This window comes from Felis catus, chromosome D4 (assembly GCF_018350175.1).
Source record: "Felis catus isolate Fca126 chromosome D4, F.catus_Fca126_mat1.0, whole genome shotgun sequence".
NCBI classification, from domain to species: Eukaryota; Metazoa; Chordata; class Mammalia; order Carnivora; family Felidae; genus Felis; species Felis catus.
The window spans coordinates 64,909,427-64,927,383 of record NC_058380.1 but is presented as its reverse complement, the minus strand read 5'-3'; the positions used below and the strand labels follow the sequence as shown (position 1 = coordinate 64,927,383).

At 33.0% G+C, this 17,957-nt stretch overlaps 1 long non-coding RNA gene across 1 annotated transcript; it reads right to left on the bottom strand.

The window, feature by feature from the left end:
• Positions 1-928: 928 nt before the first annotated feature.
• Positions 929-17,843, bottom strand: LOC123381611. Its single transcript, XR_006588844.1, has 4 exons — positions 17,698-17,843; positions 13,598-13,682; positions 6,974-7,142; positions 929-3,397 (listed from the first exon to the last, which is right to left on the bottom strand). It is a non-coding gene; the product is annotated as an uncharacterized LOC123381611 (long non-coding RNA).
• Positions 17,844-17,957: the final 114 nt, after the last annotated feature.

Below are 17,957 nucleotides of genomic sequence, written 5' to 3'. Positions count from 1 at the left end.
GGGTCACAAGAGGGATGAGAGGACACTGAAATTAGTGGACATGTGGACAGACTATTCTTTAACTAGAGAAGAGAACTGAAACAGAAGAGAAGAAATTAACAATACATTTAGGTGCAAGCACATTTCTAAATGTGGTGGGGCAGCTGAGTGCATAATTAGTTGCCTTTATTTTTCCTATGAAGGAGGAGGTGATTTAGGTAAAAAGAAAACTAAGTAGATTGAAAAAGCTTGAAAATGCTATGACATTCTTATAGGAAGAAAATGAATAAGTAATGGAGCTGGTCAGGGAGAAGATAAGTGCTTCTTGAGCATACATCATTAATGTTTGAACGAAATCAAGACATGGTTTCCTTTTGATGTATGTTGGCACCTGGTGCACTCATGAAAGACAATGAATTATTTCATTTAATTGAACTAACGTTTGAGTGCCCAATATGTGACAGATACTCTGCTAGACACTGAGAAGAAAATCAAAAGACAAATAAAATTTAATCTTATATCTCAAAGACCCATCTAAACAGTACAAAAGTTAGACGTATAGACAATTGAAATGTAAAGCAGAAGTGTTAGGCACACAGCAACTATTAAGAGCATGGGCTTCACCATGAGAGTAGGTAGGACTGAATAATAGCTGAACATACTTAAACAGTACCCTTAACTCACGTGCCCTTTGCTTTCTTCTTCTCTAAAATCTGCCTAATAGACCTCATAGCTGGATCATGTATGTGAATCACTTTATAAATTCTAAGGCTTTATGAAAATATAGTTTTCTTTATTACTATCTTATATGAATGTTTTAAATTTCTAAAAACCTTTAAAAATAAAAAGAAGGAGAGACAGAAAAGGAGAGCGGGAAGAGAGCAAGAGAAGATAGAGAAAGAGAGAGACTCTCTCTCTCTCTCTCTCTCTCTCTCTCTCTCTCTCTCTCTCTCTCTCTCTCTCACACACACACACACACACACACACACACACACGCTCTGGTTAGAATGTTTAGATACTCTTTACAGTGGAAGTAAAATTTGCCCCTGGATTTGTATAACATAGCCACAAGTAGATAGAATTAAGGTCACAGAGTTAGAATAAGTAGAGGAAACCACTTCAGCAACATTTTAGAGAAGAAAAAGCACAAACCATATTGAGGAATAGAAAGCAGACCATATTACATAGAAAGTAGGGGAGTAAAAAGGCATAAAACGTAGTTGTGAACATTTCATATTAAAGAGATGTCACTTAAATTATGGTTAGAATATAATATAAAACTTAAATATTCTACAAAGTGGGCCTACATTTTCTGCATTTTCAGGAAGACTGTATGTACAACCTCATTTCAATTTCACTTCTCCTTTGCTATCCATGCTCCAGCAACACTGTTTTTCTTTCGGTTTCCTAAATGTGACAAACCCTTTCAAAAGTCTTTTTATCACAAAGGTCTGTGCAAATACTCTTTTTCAACTGCTTTCATTTGGTAGATTCATAGCTCACTCTTATCACTCAGTTCTCAGTGTAGAAGTCATCTTCTCAAAGAGGTCTTCTTTGACTATCTCATATAAAGTAGGACACCTATTACTCTGCATACAAACATTGCTTTCCTTTATAACATTAGATATAATTTTAAATTACTCTGTTTTTGTTTAATTCATGTCCGTCCCTTACTATCTCTTGTACATCTCCTAGAATATAATCCATGAGGATAGGGATTATGTTTATTTTTCTCACTGTTCATTGCCTACCCAATTTTTTTTAATACATAGAGGTGCTTAACATTTATTGAATAATACATTAAAGGGTATTTTCTTTATGGAGGCATTGAATAATTTTGTGCATGGAAGATATTTTGAGGAAAATGACTGTGCCTTAGAAAAAGTAAACTAATACTATATTATCTAATATATTAGAAAATATGAGATGGAATATAAATCACTTAGTTATTGCAATAGTGATGCATTTTTTAATGAAGATCATATCTACTAAAGCACTGCAGAAGTGAGGAATAAGAATAGGGCTGTCCTGAGATTGTGAAGGAAAAAGAAATAGGAATAGAAATAAGGTACAAGGAGACTGGGTTCAAAGATGACAAAAGCAGGAAACATAATTTTTCTCTGTTTCATCTGGTATGGGGTATCCATCTGGCTCTGTTTAACCTTCCTCTAGCTGGGAGAAGGTGATACTGAGTCATTTTAGGAGTCTCTGATAGTTAACTTGATTTAATCCAGTGTATTACCAAAAACTCTATAGAGCTGAACACTAAAGTACATTGTTAAGGTATTATTTTGGAGAAATTTATTACAAAGTTTCCATTTTTATCATTTGAGGGTAAGGTCATTCTGAATTTCTGTTGTAAGTTTCACATGTCAGTACTTTATAGCTCAACCATTTCAAATGACAAGCAAATCATTCTTCACTAGTTGTCAACACAAAGAATTTTATGTTTTAACTTCACCAAAATACTAAAAGAGACTTTCTCAGTTAAACACATCCAAGTTGCTTTCTAAAATTCCTTGGGAAATTTCCAAACCATAATTGAAGGGTTTGATAAAATGATAAACACACAGAAGTCACATTAATTTCAATCAAGGATATTATTGCAGATAAGGAATATTTAAGGAAAACCTATTTCTTTCAAGCATTCAAATAGGAATACCTAAAAGGGGCAAATACAATCTCAACTAAAATTGATCAACATCAATTCCGAAACCTAACTGCTCATGGAATACATAATCTTCTCTACCTAGCAAAAAATTAACTAGTAGGTGACACCTAACTGGTAGTTCTAGTGGGTTTCATGGTACTAAAGATTTCTTTACCTGTGGTTCTTAGGACTCCATAGGAAGCGGAACTAATGTTTGTTGTGTGATGTTTTCTTGTAATGTTCGTTAATGCTATATTTTGCGACACACATTTAAAAATAAAATCTACTTACTAACATTTATATAATTTAGTTTGATTAGAATGTATTACATTTTTCATCCTTAAAACATTTTCAAATGTGTCACTTCATTTTTTCTATCCCTGCACAGTATATATTTCTTGTTTTTTATGAGAATGATAAACTGGGGGAATAAGTTGTCACTATACTGGCCTTTAAAATTACTACAGATGCCACTTAAATTTGAGTGAAAGAAATAAAAGCAAGGGAAAGATATCTATATTATTTTCACCAATGTTATCAAAACAAAATAATAGAAATTAACTGATTTTCACATTTAAACAGGAGTTTGTAGATTTTTTTATTTAAATCCATGTCTGTCCAACTCTATCATTCTACAACTATAATGCAATGGATAAAAGTGTGAGCTCTGGAGCCCAGGGCTGTGTGACTTCAATTCTCCCTCCTCTGTTGAGTCATTATAGAAGCATGGACAAGTCACTTGACCCACTATCATCTCAATTTGTTCACCTATAAAAAGGAAATATTAGTATCATTGCATAAGCTGGTAATATGAATTCAGTACTGAGTATTTAAAACAGAGATTGGTACATGATAGGAAAACCACAAATATTACTAATGGCAGCTCCTTTTTTTTTCTTTTTCCTTCTATTCCTTTTTCTTTCTTTTTAAAAGCATTCTGCATCTTTCTTTTATCATTTGGGAATATATATGTATATATACACTTTCCCAGATATTTCTAAGTGGTAGAAATTCAGATGTGTAATACATTTTATCACATTTTTTAAGGGTGCAAATGACTCTTAAAGGAATATGGGCTGGATTTTATAAATTAAAATATACCAGAAATGTTCCACTTTCAATAACAAAAATTTATTTTACCATTTTTTCTTCCTGAAGTTTTTTCTGGTGTCAGGGAAAATTTAAAGTGAGGATATGACTGTTATCCAATTGTGCTATTTTTGTTGAAGTATCACCATCTTAAAGGAATGATGAAAACTTGACCATAGATATTAATAAGAAATGGCTGCCAGACAAACCCATTCATCAGTAATGCTGACAGATCCAGCAAGAGATTATAACTCAATTACGATGAAATGATTGGAAGAATGATTTCTTGATTGAATGATTCTTTATAAAATCCAGCTTCACAGAAAAAAATCAACAAAACCCATTTAAAGATTTTTTTAGCTAGAAGTGCAAGTATTGTTGGCTCTCTCTGCAATGTCTTATCGTGATTTAAAATAATCTAAAAGGTAGCAAATAGTTTATTTTCTAGTTTATCAAAACTGCAACACTTTTATGGCTTGTGAGTAAATAAAGTTTCAATTTCATGACTTGTATTATACTTTCCCATAATAGATGAACATTTTATTAGTCACTTTTTCTAGCCGACTTTGATATGTCCTCTTAAATGCTTTTTCCAATTTTGAAAGTTATTTATGCTCATTTTTAAGGTCTAAGAATCAGAATTATGCATATAATATTGAGTAAAACTTGGTGTAAAATGTGAAAAGATTTCTGTAGCCAAATCTAATTTTGGGTGTGTATATATGTATGTGTATATACACACACACACATAAATAAATATATATAAACAGTTTTGTAATACAATTTACAGTCATTTTCATCTTTAAAGAAAATGTTAACATTAACACTATAAAAATTTTTTTAAATGTGCACACATTTAAAAATTCTTTTCAACCTGAATTTATCCATATATTTACAAAGTTGTAAATATATGTTATCACAATACCCACAATATATTTTCTATATTCTATATTTTCTCTCAATATAATCACATGCATATTTTAATACTTGTCCATGGTCTCATAGTTGTAATTTTCAAAGTGAGCATCATTTCGTAACCAATGCTTGATTATTAGTATCACCTGAGATGATTGTTAAACATGTGGATTCATGTTAACTCCCCAAGAGATTCTGATTCAGTAAATCTAAAACTGGACCAGGCATTTCTACTTTTAACAAGCATCCAAAATAACTAATATTAGGGGTCTTCCTATGGGAAACAATGAATATCCTTTAATTAGATGTTCATCATTGTTGAATAATCATGCTGTATCAAAATATTTTCCCACTATTAAGAAAAGTCACAATGAACATCATTATAGGTAGATTATATTATTTTATAATTATTTCCTTAGGATAAATATCTATAATTTAAATGATTAAATTTAAGATTTGTGATCATTTTAAGGCTCTTGATATATACCACAAATTTATTTTCCATAAACTCCTAGTTTAAACTGCTTTAAAATTATATTCAATTATTCAGTTTCCCTGAAGCCTTATACCAATATTGAATATCATGTTTTGAAAAATTTATCAAAGTTAAATTATGCCTCTACAACTCCATTTCTTTGATTACTTGCAGTAATTGGAAAAGTATCCATATGCATCTTTCCTACGTGACTTCTTTGAAATTTTATTGTTTTTGTTTACAGTTTGTGGTATTCACATTTTATAGTTTGTTGGTACACTTCAGTTTTCATATAATTTAAAAAACATGTATAAAACAACTGACACAGGTAGGTTGCTTTTAGTATCGGATAATAGATATTCACAAATGAAACTGCCTTAAATAATAAAGAAATCATGTATCTCCCTTGAGAGTCCAGAAGGTCTAAAGCTTCATAAGTAATGCAGACACTAGATGTGTGAGGTCAAGTCTTTGCCTTGGCCTCGGGCAATAATCCTGAAACTTCTTTCCTTAGCATGTTGGTTCAAGGTGATAGCAGTTCTAGGTATCACATCCAGAGGCAATAACTTCCAGAAGAAAAGGACCAATTCATTCAGTATGTATTTATTGAGAAAGAATAAATGTTGGTCAGAAAATCACTGATAGACTTCCTCTATGTCATTTAAAAGAATTACACTACCTTACTTATTTTAATGAGGCATTGGTGAAAGAAATAAGGTAATCATGATGGGTGAATATAAACAGCCTCTTCCTCTAAGGGGAAGGATAAAGGTATACAATTTATGGGATCTAGAAAGTAAAAATAAAGAATTAGGCAACAAATAATGTCTAGTATAATAACTATTCATTGGTAAATTTCTCCTTCCTTCCTTCCTTCCTTCCTTCCTTCCTTCCTTCCTTCCTTCCTTCCTTCCTTCCTTCCTTCCTTCCTTTCTTCTTCTCCTTATCCTTCTCCTCATCTCCCTCCTCTTCTTCTTCCTTCTTCTTCTTCTTCTTCTTATTTTTCTTTTTTTGTTAATTCTAAGATTTGATTTTATATTTTTGTGGTTGCTATGAAAGTTATCACTCAAATCTCCTAGAGAATCTAGCAGGTTAGCAACCCACTGCCACACCTTTGTATCCACTATCAGTTTCCCTCAAGCTCTTCCATATCCATTACTGGGCCAGCAGGCTGGAGTTACTAGTGCTGTACCATTCCTGTCTAAGGCTGGAATTTTCCAGCAGGCAACCTTTGCTCAGAGACACCGATGGCTGGTTAAAACTTTTTCAGACTTCACTAGAGCATGAGACTTCCTACCCAATCCTTTTTTTACTCTTTCTTTTCACAAGTATCTAGCCTGCATTGGGTTCTTTAGGTTCTTCCTGCCTACTCCTATCCCCAACTTCTTTGTCCTTCCTAGGACTTTTCCTCAGTAAATTTCTTATACTTTTTTTATGTTTATTTATTTTTGAGAGAGAGACAGTATGAGTGGGTGAAGGGACAGAGAGAGAGACAGGAAGACAGAATCTGAAGCGGCCTCTAGGCTCTGAGCTGTTAGCACAGAGCCCAATGTGGGGTCGGAACTCATGAACTGCGAGATTATGACCTGAGCTGAAGTTGGAAGCTCAACCAACTGAGCCACCCAGGTGCCCCTAAATTTCTTACACTTCTAATTCTGCTTCATGGGGGCACCCAAGCTGGCATGGTATTTAATCATTTGATCCATCCATGTTGTGATATATTAATTAAGGTATTCTCAACTATACTAATATTTATTTATTTATTTGGCAGTTTTATTTAATTGTGTCTACTATGTACCAAGCTCTGTGTTAAGCAACATATACACAAAAATAAGAGAAAAAGCTTACTTCTCCCAAGTACTTACAGGTTTAAAGGAAGACTCAAGCAGATAAATACATAATAATAATACAAAATTGAAGATACTCCAAAAGAGGTGTAAACTGAATTTGAAAATTCAGTGGAGTGAAATATCAATTCTTCCTGTTTCTGGAAGGCAGCATAAATCTCAGAAATGTTCTATTAAAGTTGAATTCCTTAGATGGAACATGGAGAGATGAGCTTTCACATTGCATTAGTTAGGGCAATGCTAACTATGTGTAATAGTGTAATAGCTCAAGACAAATAGACATTTATTTTTCAATTATGTAATTATTTCATTCTTGTGGTCCTGGTTGTTGGGGGCTTTCACTCAGGAATTCACCTCTGGAGTTAAGGATATAATCTCATAATTCAGGGCATTTAGTAACAAAGGAATAGAAGTAGAAAATGGAAATTGGGTTGGCAACAAATAATGTCCAATGTTCTAATCATTCATGTACAGTTAGATAAATATAATATTCCTTTTTGGATAATTTCAAGATTTGATTTTATATATTTGTGGTGGTGATCAAACTTAAGACAGAGAAAGACAAATTCACATAATTCACATTTGTGGTGGTGATCAAACTTAATTAAGACAGAGAAAGACAAATTCACATAATTTCACTTATATGTGGAATCTAAAAAAACCCAAAAGATCAAAAACAGAAACAGACTCATAAATACAGGGAACAAACTGGTGGTTGTCAGAGGAGAAGCGCATGGGGGGATGAGTGAAATAGGTGAAGGGGATTAAGAAGTATTAACTTCTAGTTATAAATAAGTCACAGAGATGAAAAGTACAGCATGGGGTATCTATAATAGACTTATTTCAGACCTAAAGACACATGCCGATTGAAAGTGAAAGGATGGAGAAGCATTTCTCATTCAAATGGAAGTGAAAAGAAATCCAGGGTAGAAACATTTATATCAGAGAAAATAGACTTTAAAACAAAGACTGTTCACAAGAGACAAAGAAGAATACTATATAATCATACAGGGAATAATCTAACAAGAAGATATAACAATTATAAGTACTTATGCACCCAACATGATGGCACCCAAATGCATAAAGCAGTTAGTAACAACCATAAAGGAAGTAATTAATAGTAATACAATAATAGTAAGGGACTTTAACATCCACTACGTGGAAAGATCATCCAAACAGAAAATCAATAAGGAAACAGTGGCTTTGAATGATACCCTGGACCAGATGACTCTAACAAATATATTCAGAATATTCCATCCTAAAAAGGCAGAATACACATTCTTTTCAAGTCCACATGGAATATGCTCCTGAAGAGATCACATATTAGACAAAAAAATAAGTTTCAACAAATTCAAAAAGAACAGTCATACCACACATATTTTCCAATGACAAAGTTATGAAACTAGAAATCAACCACAAGAAAAATCTGGAAAGAGCACAAATATATGGGGGTACCTGGGTGGCTCAGTCGGTTAGGCATCCGACTTCGGCTCAGGTCACGACCTTATGGTCCATGGGTTCTAGCCCTGCGTCGGTTCTGTGCTGATGGCTCGGAGTCTGGAGACTGCTTCGGATTCTGTGTCTCCTTCTCTCTCTGCCCCTCCACCACTTGTACTGTCTCTCTCATAAGTAAATAAACTTCAAAAAAAATTTTTTTAAAAAGCACAAATGCATAAAGGTTATACAACATGCTACTAAACAATGAACAGGTCAAAAAGGAAATCAAAGAGGAAATAAAAAATACATGGAGACAAATGAAAATGAAAACACAATGGTCCAAAACCTTTGGAATTCAGCAAAAGCTATTCTGAGAGGGAAGTTTCCAGAAATACAAATCGACCTCAAGAAGTAAGAAAAATCTCAAACAACTAACCTTACACCTAAAGGAGCTAGAAAACATGAACAAACAAAACTTAAAAACAGTAGAATAAAGGAAATAATGAAGATTAAAGCAGAAATAAATAGAATAGAAACAACAACCAAAAAATAGAACAGATCAATGAAACAAGAAGCTGGTTCCTCGAAAAGATCAAAAAATTGATAAACCTCTAGCCAGACTAAAAAAAAAAAAAAGAAAAAGGAAAGGAAAAAAAGAGAGATAGAGAGAGGACTCAAATAAACAAAATCAGAAATGAAAGAGGAGAAATAACAACCTACACGACAGAAATATAGATTATGGGAGAATATTATGAAAAATTATATGCAAACATATTGGACAATCTAGAAGAAATGGATAAATTCCTGGAAACAAAGAAACCTAGTGAAAGTGAATCAAGAAGAAATAGAAAATTTGAACAAACTGATTACTGGTAATGAAATTAAATCAGTAATCCAAAAACTCCCAACAAACAAAAGTCCAGGACCAGATGGTTTCATAGGTCAGTTCTATCAAACATTTAAAGAAGAGATAATACCTATTCTTTTCAAACTATTCCAAAAATGGAAAGGGAAGGAAATTTTCCAAATTCATTCTATGAAGCTAGCGTTACTATGATCCCAAAACCAGATAATAAGGACACCACAAAAAAAGGGAACTGTAGGCCACTATCTCTGATAAACACAAATGCAAAAGTGCTCAACAAAACAGTAAACTGAATCCACAAATACATTAAAAAAATCATTCACCACAATCAAGTGGGATTTATTTCTGGGATGCAAAAGTGGTTCAATATTTGCACATCAATCAACATGATGCATCACATTAACAAAATAAAGAACAAAAATCATGTGATCATTTGAATAAATGCAGAAAAAGCATTTGACAAGGTACATCCATTCATGATACAAACCCTCAACAAAGTAGGTTTAGAGGTAAGACACTTCAACATGAACAAGGTCATCTCTGAAAAATCCACAGTTAATATCATGCTCAATTTGGAAACACTGAGAGCTTTTTCCCTAAAGTCAGGAAGAAGACAAGGATGTGCACTCTCACCACTTTTATTCCATATGCTACTAGAAGTCCTAGCCACAGCAATGAGAAAAGATAAAGGAATAAAAGGCATCTATCCAAATTGGTAAGGAAGAAGTAAAATTTTCACAATTTGCTGATGACATGATACTATATATAGAAAACTCTAAAGCCACCACCAAAAATTACTGGATCCTGAGAAACTTAACAGGAACCCATGGGGGAGGGGAAGGAAAAAAAAAGAGGTTAGAGTAGAATTGATAAATGAATTGAGTAAGGTGGCAGGATACAAAATCAATATACAGAAATCCATTGCATTTCTATACATTAATAATAAAGTTACAGAAAGAGAAATGAAGAAAACAACACCATTTATAATTGTATCCCAAATAATAAAATACCTAGGAATAAATTACCTAGCATAATTCTTTTTAATGTGCCACTTAGATATCTGTCAGGAGAGATCTTAACTTTTCCAATCTTTTATTTTTAATAAGAAAAATCAGAAAGACCCTGTATGTGATGGTTTATGGTGAGACCTAGAAACAGCATGTCTCGTTTGTTCACATTCTGTTGTCTGAAATCCAGCGACATGGTCTATACAATTATGCAGGAAGGTGGAAATTAGCATCTATGCGCCAAAGATTTTTAACTCTCAGTAGTTCTTACCACACAGGTAAGAACAATATATGCAATAATAGAGTTGTTGAAGTTCTTGGGATGTTTGAAGAAATAAATTGAATCAAATTGGAATGTAGGGTGATGATGAAAATGAAAGATATAGTGAGGGTAGAGAAGCTAGTAGTTCTTCCAATGCTATTTATTCAATAAATTTTTAAATTTATGCACCTTTAATGTTTATTTTGTTCTATTGAAATTTTATATATAGTGCAATCTATTTTTGGAATCTTATCTTCTCTCTTGATGACTATTGCTATTTTTGTGACATTATTACACTGTTCTAGTTATTCTAGCAGCACTATATCACAAAAAGAGCTTGTTTGATTAGGGCTACCCAAATAGTTATTTTTTAATTATAAGCAACAAATTTGTAAATTTAAACTAACATTTACTCAAGTCTATAGTTAATCTGGCCTTCATTTATTTAGGGTTACTTCAAGTACAAAATCAGCATTATGTGTTTCTAAAATAGCAGAACAGTAGAAGTTCTCTGGCAAAATACAGCTCCCATTCTTCCTAGAATACATCTTTACATAGATCCTGTCTAATATATTCAAATTACTTCATTAATGGATGGGATTTAGAATAATATTTTGATATTTCTTTTGTTTAAAATTATTGAGATATAAATAGACTTACAGAAATACCCTTATTCCATCAGACTGGCAACAAAAATCTGACAATAAAAAGTGTTGGTAAAACTGTGAGGAATGGGAATTTTCATACCCTTCTGGTAAGAATGTGAATTGTTAAAAAAAATTAGAGTACAATTTGGCAGTACTTAATGAAACTACAAATGCACATATATCAATCCAATAATCTAAGTACTCCCTAGAAAACATTTTTTCAAGCATAGACAGAAATTCCTTTTAGCAGAGTTCAGGATGCAGAAAAATATCAAATCAGCCAAAATGCCCTTCATCAGAGGGATGGATAAATAAGATGTGATATATTTATGAGATTCTACACTACAGACAAAATATTGAGCTAAAACCATATATTGAATATAATTTTTATTTTTTGTTCTTTTTAATTTTTAAGTGTTTATTTATATTTGAAAGAGAGACAGACAGAATATGAGTAGGGAGGGGGAGAGAGAGAGGGAGACATAGAAACCGAAGCAGGCTCCAGGCTCCAGACCATTAGCACAGAGCCTGACATGGGGCTTGAACCCATGAACCAGGAAATCATGACCCAAGCTGAAGTTGGATGCTGAACCAACTGACCCACCCAGGTGCCGCTGAATATGGATAGATTTTTAAAAATGAAAACAGTGAGTGGGAAAAGAAAACAAAGTTATGGAGTGATCATTTCTACATCATGTATGTTACAAAAAAATTAAACAAAATACACATCTGGTAGAGTGAAGTGAGTGATAGTCCTAGGGATGGGAATAAAAATAATTCAACTGTGTCTGTAATCCTTACACTTGTTAATTTAAGGTATAAATAAAATATGAAACATGTGAGAAACTGCCAGTCATAAGATATGTGTATTTATTTTTTCTTTATAATTTTCTATTTTAAAAATTTCTTAGAATATTTAAAAGGAAACAATAAAAGTACATGATTTTTTCCTAATTAGCATTAAATTGGTAAAATAATAAGTTATTAGGCAAAAATGTTACTAGTCCTCCTTACAGCCTTAGACTTAGAAGGGTTGGCTATAGGATGATAAATGCTATTGCTTAGTTTGAGGTCTGTTCAATATTCTGTATGATAGCATCTTGGACAGGCTGATTTAAAACTAATCTACTTGTGTGCAAAATTAACTCATAAATAGAGTACCCCTCAGTTCCAGGAGGAAAGCAACATTTACCAAACAGGTTCTCCAGAATTTCAGCCAATGAATATTTCAGGAAAGAAATAAGATAAATACGCTAATTTAAATTACATACTTATACAGGAATTCTCATAGGGAAGGACTACTTATTTGTTCCTACAATAAATGATATGAAATTTAGTTCATAATATTTTAACATCCACTTTGGTTGCTCAGAGACCTATCTTACTTATAGATGACCTTCTATATTTACAACTATTGCTTCCAAAATAGATGGATGAGGTTGCTGTGTGCATTAAAAGGAGATGATATACATACAGATCCTCATCCAGAGACTGGCAAATAACAAAACAACTATCACTATTATTAAAGCAGAATATTATCAATGTAAGCTTTTAACTGAAGCTAAATTGTCTGTTACGCAATCCTTTCCCATATTTTCCCTTTTGTAAGAATAAATATAACAAAAATTTTTGTAATAAAAAATGAAGGCACAGAATCTCAGTTAGAGTGTAAAAGAATAATCTACAGACAGACAAGAACATAGTTGTGTTAAAATTACTGACCATAATGATAATTTCACCTGTAATAGCTGTTTATACTACAATAGCTTAAAGTGTATTAACAAGCTAAGTTTAATCATCTATATACACATTGCTTATGTTTCTTATTCTTTCCCTACCATATCCCATGTTTGGGCCTTAATTGGAAATTTGAATATCTCAGTACTTCTAATGAGAAGCCAGGGCTTTGTGAAACTGAAACCATGGGCAAGTGTCAAAGCTTTCTACTTATTATCATTTATCTGAGCATTCCAAAGGCAATGCAGGGGGGATGCTCTGAAGGCTTCACCTTAGGCCCCTCATTTAATCAGCAGCAAACTGCACCTGCAGGGCTCTGTGCCTCACCTAGGCAGCAAACACACTTGCAGTATCCTTGCCCACCAAAACATAGCAATAAGAAAGGGAAGAGAATAAACAGCTTTACTTCAGCAACGGATGTTAACTCCAGAAAATGCTGCCTTGTCAGGTGCCTGTCTTCTGAGCCTCCACAACAGAGAATTTGCCCCAGCTCATTGCTTACAGCACTGATCTATAATTGTCTGATTTCTTGTTTCTCACATCAGCTACAGATCTCAAGGCAGAATGGTGCCAGATTCATTTCTGTATCCCCAGTACCAAAGATAGGGACTAAAAAAAACCCCATTAGACAGTTGACATTTTTTGTTTCAGTGAATAAGTGAGTAAATGTTTAAAGATCTTATTTACTTTTTCCTCAATCTGAATGTTCCCCTTTATTTTCCATGGTCTAAGTCCTTTGTACACTGATTCTTGAGTCAAGTCTGGACTGACACTGAGATAAAAAGGACATAAATAAATTCATCTTTTGGCTGAGATTTGACACTTTTTTGTCCCCAGAGTCAAAACCCTCTGTTTCCCATACTCATGGGTCTACAAGACTCTTTATTTGGCTAATAAAGTTCAGTGCCCTTGTCCATTGTAATTTGGTTTCAGCTAATCTTTCTTACTTTGACCACACTTACCCCCAAGAATTTACAGTGGTCAGAAAAAGAAAAAAAAAAGATTCAAGCAGTATGAGACCTTCACATAAAGTAGAAGACTGGTTAACAAAACACAAGTCATAGGATTACAAAAGGTTTCTAAGAGAGTGGGAAATAAGATAATGAAGAAAAGAAAAGAAAGAAAGCAGCATGACAGTGTAGGAAGCTCTCCGACAACAAAGTGTAATTTACTGAAAAGAAAGATATGTGACTAAAACATCTAAAAAATACAGAGTTAGAGGGTTTTCAGAAAATAGATATAACCATTAACATATATTGAAATACTGTACTATTTTACATATATTGATTTAGTAAATCCTTATACCGTAAGAGATACTATTATTATTACACATTTTTACAAATGAAAAACCCAAGACACAGAATAAAAAAATGAGTTACCCAATGATCACACAAACTGGGCACACATTTTGCCAGGATCCAGAAAAGCCAATATATCAGGGTCCAGGGAATGTGATTTCAATCTCTCTTACCTTGCCTTGTGTAGGATTAATTCTGAAAAGTATACATTGTTAAAGGTAATGGTTTATGGCTTCTAGTCTGACCATACCCTTCCAGTGATACTACCTGCATTCCATTCTCTTCATTCAAATTTGTGTCAAAAAAACACAAATTTGAACAAACATGTACTCCCCTATTTCAATGGCTCCTCTAAGGATGCCCGTTAAACACTGTTACACGAGAATGCTACTACCTAAGCATCATCTGCCATTTTACCTTACTGAACTTCTGTTCCAATCACAACACATACTGATTTTGTTAGGCTTATTAACTATTTTGTTCTTTCCCAAATGATATCTGCCCTACTTATAATGCCTTTCCTATCCTTTTCGCTCAGGCTAATCTTGATTTAGTAGTTAGGGAGTTTTCTTAAACTACTGACTCATACTCACTTTTATCTTACATTGTTTATATATCCAATGGACTGTATTCCTTGAAAGATTATGTTCATCTTTGCATACCCAGGGTTTATAGTACGTTTATATTATAGCTGTTAAATATTAAATGAAAGAATGAAAGACTGAGATTTAGATGTTTTTCCTAATGTGAATCTTCCAGAATATCATGAATTTCAGTTAAATAGTTAGGCAATCAAGTCTTGTACAATCAGGTATTGATAATTTCCTTCAAAATGACTCTAATTACTCTTCAATATGCCAATGATATTTTGAAAAATAGAGAGACTGTGCCATTTTTACCTTGTTTTTAGTACTACTTTACACAATGTTATAACCCAGTCATACATTGAATCAGGTAGCCAATTAGTGAAAGGAGCAATTAACTGGATTTAATTGACCAAAGATTCAAAAAAGTTTAGCTGCTATTAGATAATTGTTTGGGTGAATTATTCAGATGGTCAGCTCCTGGATCCCTGTATGCAGGCAATAAGAATGTTCTGATGATGAATAGGTGCCCATAAACATACTTTACTCTCTAAAATAGGTGATATGTAAAAATAAGATATTACTTAGAGTTGTCAATAGAAGAAGGTACAGAATGAGATATTTTATTGTTCCCATTCTCATGTTATGTCTTTTTTCCCTTCAGACAAACACTAAGGAAACCATAAAAATAAATCTATCCACAAAATGACTGGCTCACAGGATTCATTTTCATTGTAGCCACAGTTTTCCATCTCAATACACTATACAAGGTAAACAAAGCAGTAGGACACAGCAGTACCTGTGTAAATGCATTCTCCTATTTTCTCTACCTTGTGCTTCAATAAATCTGAGATATAATGAAAATTCTTTAAACAACTGAAAGAACTAACACAGAACTTACATGTTTCTTATGAAATGGCTTGATGTTCCTTCCAATTACAAAATAAAGCATAATTAAAAAATTCAGCTAATACAGAAATGTCTGAAATTGAAAGTAAGGCTCACAGGTGACCCAATATCTAGAACTATCCACTGTTAATAGCATAATGTATATACTTCCAAATTCCTAATATACACATGTAATAAACACATATATTTAAGAAAAAAAATCACTCTAGACTTATCCTCTGCAGTTTGTTTCTTCTTCATATATTGGTACTTCCAATGTCAGTGGTAATGCATCTACCAGGTTCCTTTAACAGTTAAATGTCATTTCATTGTATAGATAAACTTATCTATTGTAACCATTATTTCTGGATTTGAATAATGTTGCTCTATTTGGGTGTGTGTATGTATGTATGAACCCATAAAAACAATTTCAAAGGATAAATCCCTACAACCAGGTTGCTTAATTTACATTTAAAAAAGTGATGGATTTTATCATATTGCCTTCACAGAATATTGCATGAATTTATACTCTTATCAATAGTCAATATCAATGCAATTTTGCTCATACTCCTTCCACTTCCAGAATTTTCTAGGCTATTTATAACTTTTTAATTCCAAATAAACTTAACATTGTTTCAACTTCAAAATAATTCTGTTCTTTTTTATATTTTTATTGTTATTAAATTCTCAAAAGTAAAATGCAAGGTAGAGTTAATATCCAGAAATCAGGCATATATCTTTTATTCAAGGTTTTATTAGTATGGCACAGTTACAATGTTCTTTATATAAGAATTACACATATCTTGGGGCACCTGAGTGGTCTGAGTCATTTAAGCATCTGAGTCTTGGTTGGCTCAGGTCATGATCTCACAGTTCTGGTTCCTGAGTTCGAGCCCTACATCAGGCTCTGCACTGACAGTGAGGAACCTGCTTGGGATTCTCTTTCCCCTCTCTCTCTGCCCCTACCTGACTTGTGCTCTCCCTTTCTCTCAAAATAAATAAACAAAAAAATTTTTAATGAAATGGTTAATGGATAACTAAAAAAAAGAACTACACATATCTCATAATTTCACTATGTTGTGTTGATGTTTATTGTGTCCATTATGCTGCTATGAAGAAAATAATTTCTTCTATTGTACATTCATATATTGCACAACATAAGAATAATGCATTATATGATACACATTTCCATGATATTCTATTTTTCTATTATATGTACATCACTGTTTCTTTATAGAGAAATGGTTGGGTTGCTAACTGTATATTTATTTGCAACCAACAAGCTTAATGAACTCTTATGTTTTAAAAATATTTTCATATGTTTCTTAATGTTATTTCTAGGTATCTAAACCCCATATATAATCCATATATAACCCCATCTAAACCCATATATAACAATACGTTATAATAACATAGTATATAACACAGCATATAATCATATTATATATAACACTGCATTTTTGCTATACTTTGGTCTTCTTTAATGGCATGGACTAACATTCAGAACAGTACATGGTTTCTGTGAAGATTTTTAGTCTTCAGCATGATAGAGTAAATTGATTAGTCTTATGTAATAACTTTTGATTTGCTTAGCTGTGTCCAATATTACTATTTTAACCTATTGTTCCTTTCTAGTAGGCATTGGCCTCATTTTTTTGTTTTTGCTTCAATAATTTGTGTAATGATATATATCATTATATGTATATGTATGTATATATGTATATACATATATATATATATCATTACAAAAATTTCATATATATATATGTGTGTGTGTGTGTGTGTGTGTAGTCCAATGCTTTCCCATTTCCTCTTATCTCCACTCCTCCACAATCTGGAATTGTAGCCTAGTTCTACTAGTGGTTATCTTCATAACATTAAATACATTTTTTTCTCAATATCTCAATTATAGGGGTGAAGAAATAATCAAACCAGTCAGGAATCAGGCAAGAAAAGAGAAGCTGCCATAAATGTTTGTAGTAGGGAAGAGTTTTAACATGGGACATTAGAGGCTTACACCACACTGGAAGTGTGAGTAGGGTGGACAGTGAGGGCAGCAGGTCATTTGGGCTGCTGGTGCCACCAAAGACTCTTAACACTCTTACTAAAGTCACTCTCCAGCATCCCTGCTGCCTGCAGAACAGAAGTAGTTTACTTGCAACTGTTTGGAATTTCAAGAATAGCAGGAAAACTGCCACCAAGTAGCTTAGCTTCCTGTAGCACCTGATTGGGTGACCACAAGAGCCTGCTGTGCGACTGCCTGTGGCTGCCTGTAAC